The sequence below is a fragment of the Ursus arctos genome, unplaced genomic scaffold (assembly GCF_023065955.2).
Source record: "Ursus arctos isolate Adak ecotype North America unplaced genomic scaffold, UrsArc2.0 scaffold_20, whole genome shotgun sequence".
NCBI classification, from domain to species: Eukaryota; Metazoa; Chordata; class Mammalia; order Carnivora; family Ursidae; genus Ursus; species Ursus arctos.
In genome coordinates, this window is record NW_026622875.1 from 5,061,406 (window position 1) to 5,073,479 (window position 12,074).

General features: G+C 36.4%; 1 protein-coding gene across 4 annotated transcripts in view; it reads right to left on the minus strand.

Moving 5' to 3' along the window:
• Positions 1-12,074, minus strand: part of PPM1L (protein phosphatase, Mg2+/Mn2+ dependent 1L) — a 281,955-nt gene that overhangs the window by 151,055 nt on the left and 118,826 nt on the right. The gene's annotated exons all lie outside the window — the stretch shown is intronic.

Below are 12,074 nucleotides of genomic sequence, written 5' to 3' on the forward strand. Positions count from 1 at the left end.
ATGAAGGAGGAACAACAAGGAGATCAATGTGGTTAGAGAACAGTGGAAGAGGAGAGGGTTGGGGGGAGCAGTGAGTTCAGAGAGGGGGGTGGGTACAGATCTTGCAGACCATTATATGGATATGGACTTTTACTCTTAGTGAAATGGATGCTGGCTGGCTGCTAGAATGCACCATGGATGGGCAAAGGTAGAAACGGAAAAACCCGCTAGGCAGCTAGGCAGCAACAAAAATAGATGCTAGCAGCTTGGACAAGGGTAATAACCAGGATGATGGTAAGAAATGGTCCAATTCTGGATATATTTTGGATGATAGAGCTTACAAGATTTTCCAGTAAATCTGACAACCCAAAGGTTTATATTGCTTGGCGAACTGGATGACTCCAATGCTTCTGGCTTAAGCAACTGGAATGCTAGCTTTGACCTTAATAAGATCAATAATACTTAAGAAAGTTCAAATTTGGGTAGGGAAAATGAAAGTTCAGTTTGGGCATGTTAATTTTGAGTATACAATCAAGTACACAGAGGGAGGTATTCATTCACAAAAGAGATAAGAGCTAAAGATGTAAACTTTGGGTTTATATGGATGGCATTTAAAACCATGAACCTAAATGAGATCACCTAGGGAATAAGAGTAACAGAAAAAAGCAGAGTTGAAAAACAAGCTCTGAGACATCTCAATATAAAGAGACCAGGGAGACAAAGAACCAGCAAAGAAATGCTGTCCAGTGAGCTAAGAGGAGAATTTTTTAAATTTTTAATTCCAGTGTAGTTAACATACAGTGTTATATTAGTTTCAGGTGTACAATATAGTGATTCAACGGTTCCATATATTACCCAGTGCTCAACAAGATAAGAGCACTCTTAAGGCCCTTCATCTATTTCACCCATCCCTCCACCCATCTCCTTTCTGGTAACCATCTGATTGTTCTCTATAGTTAAGATAAAAGGAGAATTGTTTTAAAGTGGCATCTTAGAAGCCAAATGAATATAAGAGAAAGTGTCAGTTGCTACAGAAAACTTAAGACGCAGACAAAGAACTGATTGTTAGGTATAATGATATGAAAGTCACTGGTGGTACCAATAATAATGTTCACTCATTTACACTTTCTAGAAAAATTACTTGAGGAAGAAGAATTACTCCAGCCAAATGACAAATTAATCCAAATAGAAAACTCAAGAAATGGGTGTGATAACAGGCACAAAATGGTTAGGATCAATGAATCCAGTAAAACAAAATTAAATTACCTCACTGTGGCTGTAAGTGTTCCTGTAATTAATTACCAAGAAAATGTTTTCAAAAGAGACAGAATATATAGGTAAAATACACCTACATGGATGATGATGTGAAAATAAATTTTCAGAATATTTCTATAAAATATTTAAGTATTGTAGGAAGAGGGAGGAGTAAGAAAGGATAAATTAAAGCATGCTAAATATGTTTTCTTATTTATTTGGAGGTTCCAGACATTTTTATTTTGAATATTGAAAAGTATATATGCATTGATTAAAAGGCACCACGAGTAGAAAAAAAATGAATAATTTTCAAGCATTTTTAAAGAAGTCAATAAGTGAAAGAAAGAATCAAAGGCTAAAATAAAACACACCAACAAAGTATCAGAAAACACAAAATAAAATGGTAGCAGGCATAGGACCTATCATATGAGCAATCAAAATAAATATTCATTGGCTACATTTTTAACAAAAGTAAAAAACTATTAATATAAAAGACAATCTCAAAACAAAATGACACAAAAGGGTGATGGATACTATGTATCTCATATATAAACAGATTAGCTATGACAATATTCGTTTTACAGTAAATTTTTTTTTTTTAAATTTGAGTATAGTTGACACACAATGTTACATTAATTTCAGGTGTACCACTTAGTGATTCAACAAGTTATACATTGTGCTATGTTTAGCACAAGTATAGCTAACACCCGTCCCCTTACATCACTATTACAATATCACTGACTGTATTCCCTATGCTGTGTCTTTTATTCCTGTGACTTATTCATTCCATAACTGGAAGTCTATATCTCCCTGTCTCCTGTTTTACAGTAAAGTTAATTCACAAAATAAAATGGAGAAAAATAGATATTTTGTATCGATTAGCAAGTATAATTGAAGTAGACATAACAATCCCACACCAAAACACACAGCATCTAGTTATATGAAGTAAAAACTGAGAAATATTAAGAATTTCATGAATCCAAAATACCAGTGGAAGACCTCTGTCTCAGAATTTGTTAGCTCCTCAGACAAAGAAAAAATAAGGATTAGAATAATCCAATTATAAACGTGATAAATGAACAGGTTCATACCTTTGACTCTTTAGAAAATTTGCCTACATTTGAATATTTGAATATTCATTTCAAATATCTATGGAACATTTTTTTTAAAAAGATTTACTTATCTATTTTAGAGGCAGGAGGAGCAAAAGGAGAGAGAGAGAGAGAGAGAATCTCAAGCAAACTCCCTGCTGATCGGGGAGCGGGACATGGGGCTCAATCTCACAACCCCAAGATCATGACCTGAGCCAAAATCAAGAGTCGGATGCTTAAAAGACTGAAGCCTCCAGATGCCCCTCCATATAACATTTGTAAAAATTGATCATTTAATAGGCCACACAGAAAGCCTTAATGAATTCCTAAACCAATAGTTCAGTAATTTTCCTTGACCCAAAACAATACAAACAAAAACAACTTAATAGATAACAAAAAAAATCTAACCAGTTATAGATTCTGACAACTAGAAATTAAGTCATGAACCAATGAGAAAATTAAAACTAAAGTTACAAACTATCTGAAATTAATAACAAAAACACTATACATTCAAATCTAAGAAACACGGTCAAAGCTATAGTCAAGAAGAAACTAGTTCCTTGGCCTGAAATGTGTTTCCTTTCATTCTCTGTATTTTGAAACCCAGTTCATGAAATGCCTCCATCTTGGCAAAACCATTCTGTACCTTTTATTTGGCATTAATTTTCCTACTTCGGTGCTTCCCAAGCACATTTTAAAACTCACTTCATTTCACATTTACATCATTCTGCTTGGCTTTATAGATACTTGAATCTGTGCCCATCTCAACCCAGTGGACTTCCTGCTACTAGAGTGTAGGGAGCAGGCTTTGACACCTTTCTACAAACTCAGGACACACTGTTGGAGTCCCAGGTCTCTCACAGTAAGAATGTCGGTTGGGAAGATCAGATAGACTCAGGTGAGGATCCTAGCCCCGTTAGTATGGAGCTGACTCCAAGCTTGTCTGACTTGGGACAAGCTGCTTAATCCTCTAGCCCTCCTTCTCCACTCAGAAGTCTATTTCAGAGGTTTACATAATAAAACAGCAAGCACAATATCTGAAACATACCTTTGCTAGATAAATGGAAGCTGTTGTGAACATTAAGAAGTTACACAAGTAAAGGAAAAATCTAAGAAATAGGTGAGTAGTGGAAAACCATGGACTTTGGAGCCAAACAGACTTACAAAATCCTGGTTCTGCCAATCACTTAACAGTATGACCTTAAGCAAGGGACTTAACGTCCCCAAGTCTCCGTCTCCTCCTCTGTAATTCTGTAACACTATTGTTGAGTTGAGAAACTGGCAATATAAAATGCTTAGTAGGATGCCTGCCACACAGTAAATGTTTATAAATAGTAGCCCTGTTGTCACTCCCACGTTGCCTCAGTGAGAGGTCTGCATGGATGTCTGCTGAATTGAATTAGCACTTGACTATCAGAATCTCTCTTGGGTTGGCTTGGTCCCCTGATAACCCAACAAGGGCCAGCAATGATACTAAGTTATCAATTTAGTGAGGCAAGTCCCCAAGAAGCCCCAACACGTGACTGTGGTTCAGCTGGGGTCAGAGTAACTGAGGCCTCACAATTAAAAAGTAATCTCATATGAGGTCGTCTGGCTGAATAATTTGTTAAAAATCCTTTTCATGAAGTTAGATCATTAAAATTGACACCAGAGCAATCTCCGAGAGAGCCTCAGGCAGGTCTCACTCCTCATTAATATAAATTAAATTTCTCAGGAGATGTTGTGAGTCTCCCCACCTCACAAACAGTGTTGACATTTATTGGATTTCCCTCTGACCTTTCTGGACTTAAGAAATACCTCCAAATATTAGCTACGAATAAGCTATTATTTTGGTTTTTACTTCACAACTATTCTTGAGAGTAAAGTGATTTTGTCTACTTTATTTTTCAGAAAGACCCTTCATTTAATGTGTCACCTTCCATTTTATGCTAAGAATACATGAGGTTCTGCATGTCTAAAGAGGAGCAAGTGTGAAGTGAATGACAATTCTGGGGCATTACTCTTTATTGGAGGTCTTTTTTCTTCCATTAAATAAAGACAGATGATTTTTTTCTTCCTTAGAAGTCAAAGCTAAAAGTCTTTCAATTGGTTTCTCAAATACAAGGAATGATATTAAAGGTGTATTAAAATATCAGTTACTCCTTTTGTTGGTACTAATGAATTTCATTAAATTACATAGTTGTAAAATGTTAAGAGGGAGAAAGCTTCTTGCTAAGTGAGTGACTGAGTGGAGGTGGGATGCTGAGAATATTGTTATTAAAATATGCAAACATGAATGTTCACCAGGGATAGTGTAGACTGAAGCTTTTAGCTCTGCCCTTTCCTTGCATCCAGCTGTCAGTCTATCTAATTATTACAGTGCCATTCTGGCAGATGAATTTTGATGAATTATAGAATCTTACAGCCAGAGGCATCTTTGAAATTACCTAATACAACCTACATATTGCTGATTAGAAAAATGAAGTCTGGAGTCATTTGCTCAAAGCTCTAAAGCTCATTAGTGGTCAGAGCCAATGCTACCACTGAGCTCTCTTTGTCTCTTTGCCCCATTCCACATTCCTTTACATTAGGATTAAAGGTAAGGACCACCTGCACTATAGAGTTTCATGGAGGGGTGACAGCAGAAGACTAAGAAAAGCAAAGAGTGACTACCTAGTCAGAGACTTTAGGAGTGCTGTCATCATCTGATAATGAATCTTTGGGAAAGTCAGTAATAACAGAAATGTCAGTCGGTCACTGTGGCTAGCCTAGGAATCATCGTTAAGAGATGTTAACAGTCAGAGGAAGGGTGCACACTAAAGCTATACTTAGTGGGACCACCCAAAGATTAAAACACAAAAGATAAGGCACTATTTCTACTTGGTCATAGAACCATCTGATTATCTAAAGTTTCCAAATGACCTTCTAATAAGGCTAGACGAGATCATAATGAAGCAATTCCCATTAATGTCAACTTGAGTTATGATTCTATCAAAATTTCCATCATAATTCCAGACAAAGATTTAGAAACACAAGGCCCTGAGCCAATAAATGTCTTTTCTTTTTGACCATAATATTGTAAAGAACGATTTTTATCACTTTAGAACACTCTAGTGGTGGAAAACAAAATGTGAAGCATCATTGTTCACAATGGCTCCTGCACATACTTTTGAAAGAGTGTAGGAATGCTCTGGTCACCATCTTGAACATGTCATCGATCTTTGAGACAACACACTCTTCTCCTAAAAACCGATTTTCTATGACTAAATGGAAATAAACTTCCTTTTTAAAAATGAATATAATTTTTTGAGGAAATCATTTGCCCAAGACTCAGTTCTTAGCTTTGAATGCTTAAATATGATCACTAAAAAAAAAAAAAAAAAAAAAATACAAATGGAAAAAAAGATTTAAAAATCAAGATGTGCAGCTGAATTGATTTATAAAATAATGATCCTCTAAAATACCACTTCTTTTTTCAACCTCTCAAATTCCAGTTAATAAAAAAATATATACTTAAAGACATTTGAAGGTAAAGATTTTCCCGCCACACTATTATTTCAACTCTAGGTAAATAGCTCAAAGTAAAATTATAAGGCAAGAACTCAGAAACAATACTAAAAAAAATGCATTTTCCCCCAAAATCAATTTAATAAATATTACTGAGTAACTACAATGTGCAAGGCCTTCTCCTAAATCCTTCATGAGAGCAATCCCGGAAGAAGCTTTCATTCTAGTTATTCTAGAGTAACTCCAAAAAACCACTATGATACCCAACCTAATGTGGGAGGGGAGAGGGGAATCAGAGAAGCTTCAAGAAGAGCAGCATTCATGAGGGGACGTGAGGGAAGGGTAAGATTTTGAAAAATAGGACAAGACAGCAAATAGCAGAGTAGAGCAATTTCCTCCTCGTCCCAAGGTATCAATTAAAAAACTTTTGAAAGAGGGGGGTTTCCTGCTAACAATATTAGACCACTTTACACTGTCTTTTTTATATTTTTCAATTTATTATTCAATTATATTTTTCAATTTATAAAAAGTTTTCTCCTCCTCCTGCCCCTTTTTTTTCCTCCTCCTCCTCTCGCTTCTTCAGGAACAGATATTGGGGGTTTGAGGTGACCCCTTGATGTCCCTATTGACAGAAAATACCCAAAAGGATCAAGGGCTTCCAAACAAAATAAAGCACTCTTTTATAAATTTCTCAGAAATGCTATGAGACACAGACTGGACAAGTATTATTCCCATTGTATCTATCACAAAACAGGTTCAGAGGGCATAGTGATGACCCAGATGAAAACAGTGGGTGAAAAGTAGCAATTGCAGGAACTCAGCCAGGTCTTCCCATGTTAAGAGCTTTTCACACCAGCTCACCAATGTGAGGATGAAATTCGGAGTCAGGCTATACCATAGTAAAGTGCCAAGTGACATCTAACCCCTGTTCTTAAGCAATAATGTGAATGTAACATCAGATACAAGCTATGAAAACTTCCTTTTCTTCCCTAAGACACAATGTAATATAAAGTCACAGGAGAAAAAGGAGTGTATTTTTTAAAACCTAATTTCAAAACATAATAAAAACAGATAACAAGTTAACAAGTTTCTATGCAGTGAATTAAAATATCATAAAAATCTAGAATTTCAAAATCATTAGATCCACACTTCTAATTGATCATGATGCCTGATTATGGGAAAATCAAATCTGCTGAAGGCAGATTTATTATTGAGTATATTTTATGCAAAAAAAAAAAAGTATGCTAAAAATATGGGTGAGGCCAACATGTTTTGTGCTTGTTGGTGGTGTTGTCTGACAAGATTCCATATCTACTGAACTGAAGTATGAATAATAAACTGGGGATCTGGCTAGACATCTAGACAGCTCCTAACTCAGCACTGTTACTAATTGGCTTGGTCAAGGTAACTCATCTCTCTAGAACTTAGGTTCTGATCTGAAAAATGAAGCAACTCAACTAGGTATTATTTATAGGTCCTTCTTTTCTAAAATTGAGTCTATTAATACCCGAGATTCTGGACATATGAGAGGCAATTCAAAAGGCTACATGAGCCATTTTCCCCTAATGGAATATAATAAAACTTGCACACCTGAAAACCTAAATAAAGTGCACACAGAACAGATAAGTCAAGCTTCATGAAACCAATATAATACCCCAATACTTACATAGAACTTTAGTGATTCACAGTGAATTTTCACTTCATGTTTCCTCCATACCTTGACCACACTCATATTATAAGTACTTGCAACAGAAACAGAAACCAATGATCTGTATCTTTCTTGCAAAGCTGGAGATGTTAAAATAGCAACAGAGTTTCAGTGTAGTATCTATAAAGGTTCTAGAAGCATTTGTTACAATGATTATCCAAGGCCCATGATAATTTTACTCTGGCAGAATTTATAACAGCAGATTATATAACTCAGCTAAAATGGCCTCCAAATATAGTATATTGTTTAAAACTACAATGAAGGTTAAAGATGGTTTAGAGACGTATAGGGTCATGGTGGCAGGGGATAATCTTGGTTTGATTTAGAGAGCTCTGTAAATAAAAACAATTTCATTCACTTTCACCTTTATATTTTGACATCTGGAGGCTGGTTTGTGGAATCAGGAAAATGACAGATGAGACTGAACAGGAAATGCTATTCGGTTCATGTCCCAGGGATATTATTTAACAAAAGTGCTGAGTGAGCTATTTCAAAGGCTCAGCTGGAGGGAAGGCATTCACTATATGCTATTTATGATGCTCCCAGTAACATCTCAGGAGGTATAAATTTTGGCAACTTATACACATTCCTTTAGGCATTTTCCTATATTGGTTCCCTGCCTTCCAAATACAAAAAAAATTCTTATCCATCGCAAAAAGGAGAGATATCATCATTCCCAACAGGAAGCATATGCATTTTGATGATGAAAGGAAAGCAAACGCAGTATACGTTGAGGTACTTGGTCAGGAAGTAAACACACCGTGCTTCTGAGAATCACTGAAGACAGTCTTCTATGGTTCGACTACACGATACTACATGACGCACGCAATTTTGCACACACGCGCGCGCGCACACACACACACACTCTTCTACCTGAAAACTATTAAGAAAAAATTATCATGGAGATCTTTGTCAAAATACTGAACATGTCGATTTAAAAAAGAATACAGTTATGCAGCCAAAAGAATGATTTCTCCTGAAATGATCGATCCCTATTACCGGTGAATTCCAGAAATCTAACAAGCAATTATAATCTCCCCCAACTTCCACAAATGATAACATGTAGCAAAAAACTGAATTTTAATTTTTTCTGGACGGTCAAAAAAGTTCTAAGAATCGAAGAATCAAAAGAAATGTGCAAAAAGAAGTAATATCAGTTGCAGAGCATATCCTTGATAATTCTTGATATAATTTGAGCCAAATTACATGTTTTATTTAAATCTCAAAATATCAAACCTCAATCTTAAGCAGAAAGTTTTCTATACATTGTATTGTTTGGTTTGAGCATACGTTAACATGGGTTTAAAATATTCATATCAAAGTAAATTAGGCTTAGAAATAAACTTATAAATTTTCAGGGTGCCTGAGTGGTGCAGTCACTTAAGTGTCCAACTCTCGGTTTCCGCTCAGGTCGTGATCTCAGAGTCAGGATCTCAGGGTTGTGAGATGGAGTCTCACCCCTCCCCCACCCCCCCAGCATTAGCCCCGAGATTAGTCCCCTGATGAGCCCTGCATTCAGCATGGAGTCTGCTTGGGTTTCTTTCTCCCTTTCCCTCTGCCCCTCCCGCACTGTCTCTCAAATAAATAAATAAATCTTTTTAAAAAAGAAATAAACTTGTAAATTCTCAAATGAATTCACTTTGCATGATAACAGTCCAGGTATGATATCTGCCACTATTTTAGAGGTGATCTAGAATCTACTTTGCCTTTACTTAGGTTTATATTTATATTTTTTTCACAACTTTTCTTTTTTATTTTTTGTTTTTTTGGGTTTTTTTTTATTATGTTCAGTTAGCCAGCATATAGTACATCATTAGTTTTTGACATAGTGTTCAACGATTCATTAGTTGCATATAACAACCGGTGTTCATCACACCACTGCCCTCCTTTATACCCATCACCCAGTTACCCCATTCCCCCACCCCCCTCCCTTCTGTAACCTTCAGTTTGTTTCCTGGAATCTGACAAACAATGAGAGACTCTTCACAACTTTTCATTAAGATTTTTCTTACAAAAGTTGAGCAATTATGGCTTGAGCCTTAACTGCTCACACAACTGACAGCACAAGGTCAAGTCAGAGATGGGATGAGGATAGGCAGTGGGAGACTGGAGGAATGGAGGTGAGATATCAGAATCACCAGGGAGCCTACATTGCTCCTAACCTTCTAGGTACCGTCCCAGTCCTGCCCTCCCCAGCACCCCCTGCAAGTCTGTTATGCTGGAAAGGGATAAGAGTAAGGATAAGTATAACATCTGCCTTTGAAAAAGTTCCACAGGTATAAGAATACTGACCCTGATAACTGGAAGAGAACATCTTTGGGGAGATATTCATATGAAGTCAGGGCACAAAGGGTTCTGAGGTTCCATAAACCTGGAAATGACACACACTATATCTCCCTTCATGGGACTCACACTGCACATTAGCACAGGAAGCTTTCCAAAAAGTTTAGTAGGAGTCAAGATACCTGTTCAACTTTATTTAATGATGTTAAAATTTTATTCATCTATTAAGTTTTCCCTCAACACCAATTTGGGAGGATAATTTAGAAATCCTGAAGTATTTTTGCAAATGTCCCTATCCCATTGTACGGAGGCTTTGTGCCAGAGTATATGTGTACTGGCACTTTAGTACGGTGACCAGATTTCTAAGAACATCCAGTAAAAGCTCAATCTTATTCAAGTACAAGTTTATTTACTTGGTAATGGTGTCACAGTGGTTATTAAATGCATTAGTCTACTCAAAAGCCACCATTAGCACTCCTAAAACTATCTGTACCATTGGGTCCTTCAGAGCACGTAGGCCACGAAGTTATAATGGCTGCTTAATTTCAACTGTCTTGGAAGAAATAAGGCCTCTTGTTATATCTCATATGTCTTTTCTTTCTCATCTCCATATCATTGCTTTTGTTTTTTGCTCTGCCTGGAATGCTCCCCCGACTAGGTCTCTAAATGTCAGCCTTACGAACACAGGTACATCTACCCACCTAAATACCAGCTCCTCCACAAAGCCTTTCCTGGTTTTCCACAACTGGCTGGCTTCTACCTTCTTTAAAACTCCCCAACCACTGTGAGTATCTCTTAAAGTAAGAATCAAATTCTTGTCATATAACCATAGGTCTTCTAATCTCATCCTCCAATTAGATGGTAAAATCTTCAGGTATGGGAACTGTGTTTTGTCCCCATATAGATGAAGAAATTTAAGCCTAGAAAAATGTAGCAGCTTGTCTAAGGTCACATAACTAGTAAGTGGCAGTGCTAGAATTTACACCAGATCTGTCCAACCCCAAAACCTAGGATTTTCCCCTTATCCTCCATCCCCCCATCTCTCAGACAGCAAGGCAATGGTTCCTATGGCAACAAAAAGAACATAAGTCACCTCCTATTGGAGACAGTAGCATAAAAGTTCTACCTGTGTGCACTAACTCATTGCCTGGCTTCTGACTCAATGTGTTAACTCTATCTTATGCTTTCAGACCTTCATTTCTCCAAGTATTTTCTGGGAAACAATAGTAAAAGAGAGATGCAAATCATTTTTTAAAAAGAGCTTTACGGGGAACTGTATGCTAAACAACATTAAAAATATTGGTTCTTTACTGCACGACTTTGCATATCATTTAATTTGATACTATGCAACATTATATATAGTTTTTGTATATATTTCATATTTTTAGAAGGCATAAGATATTGACACATATTTTAAGTATCAAAGAACAAAACTATCCTTCATAAGTTTCATCTAATTCAACAAAGCAGTGCCTCAAAGAGTTTTATTTTAATAGCATCATTTTCACAATATAAATTCATTTCAAAACCACTTAATAACATGCATCTAAATAAGAAATATCAAAACCAAATGTTATAGGATTTAATATTACTAGGATTTAAAACTAGTAACAATATTTGTGCCAGCAAGTGAGTGATTAAATGCTACCCACACAGTGTCTGACATTTAATGAGGGAGTCACAGAGACACAGAATATGTTTCACTCAATGATTAATATAGGTTCACTATATTTAGCTTCTACTTGAACATTTCACCTTTTTTTTCCCCCTCATCCCTGAACTCAGCCAAGGACATGGGATAAATCTGATGACTAAAAATCAGGAAGTTTTGATGAATGAAACAGATGAGAATAAGACTGACTCTTCTAGGAGAAAATGAGATTTTCCTCCTTAAGTCATTTTTAGACCAGTTACAACTATTTAAAATAAACTCGAATAATATCGGTGACCTCTCAGGAGGGCACCTGGTTGACTTGGGGACACAGGTGAGAGAGAAACGTTTCATTTACACACTTTTATATCTGTAGTAGGTAAAACATGTCCCCAAAGAAAGACATGTTCAAGTTCCAACACCCCTCTCCCCATACTTATGTATGTGACTTTATTTGGAAAGTGGGTTTTTCCAGATATAATCAAGTTAAAAAGAGGTCATAGTGGATTAGGCTGAGCCCTAATCCAATAACTAATGTCCTCAAAAGAAGAGAGAAAATTGAATGCAGACATAGAGCGACACACAGGGAAAACCCCACCAATGACAGAAGCAGAGAATGGAG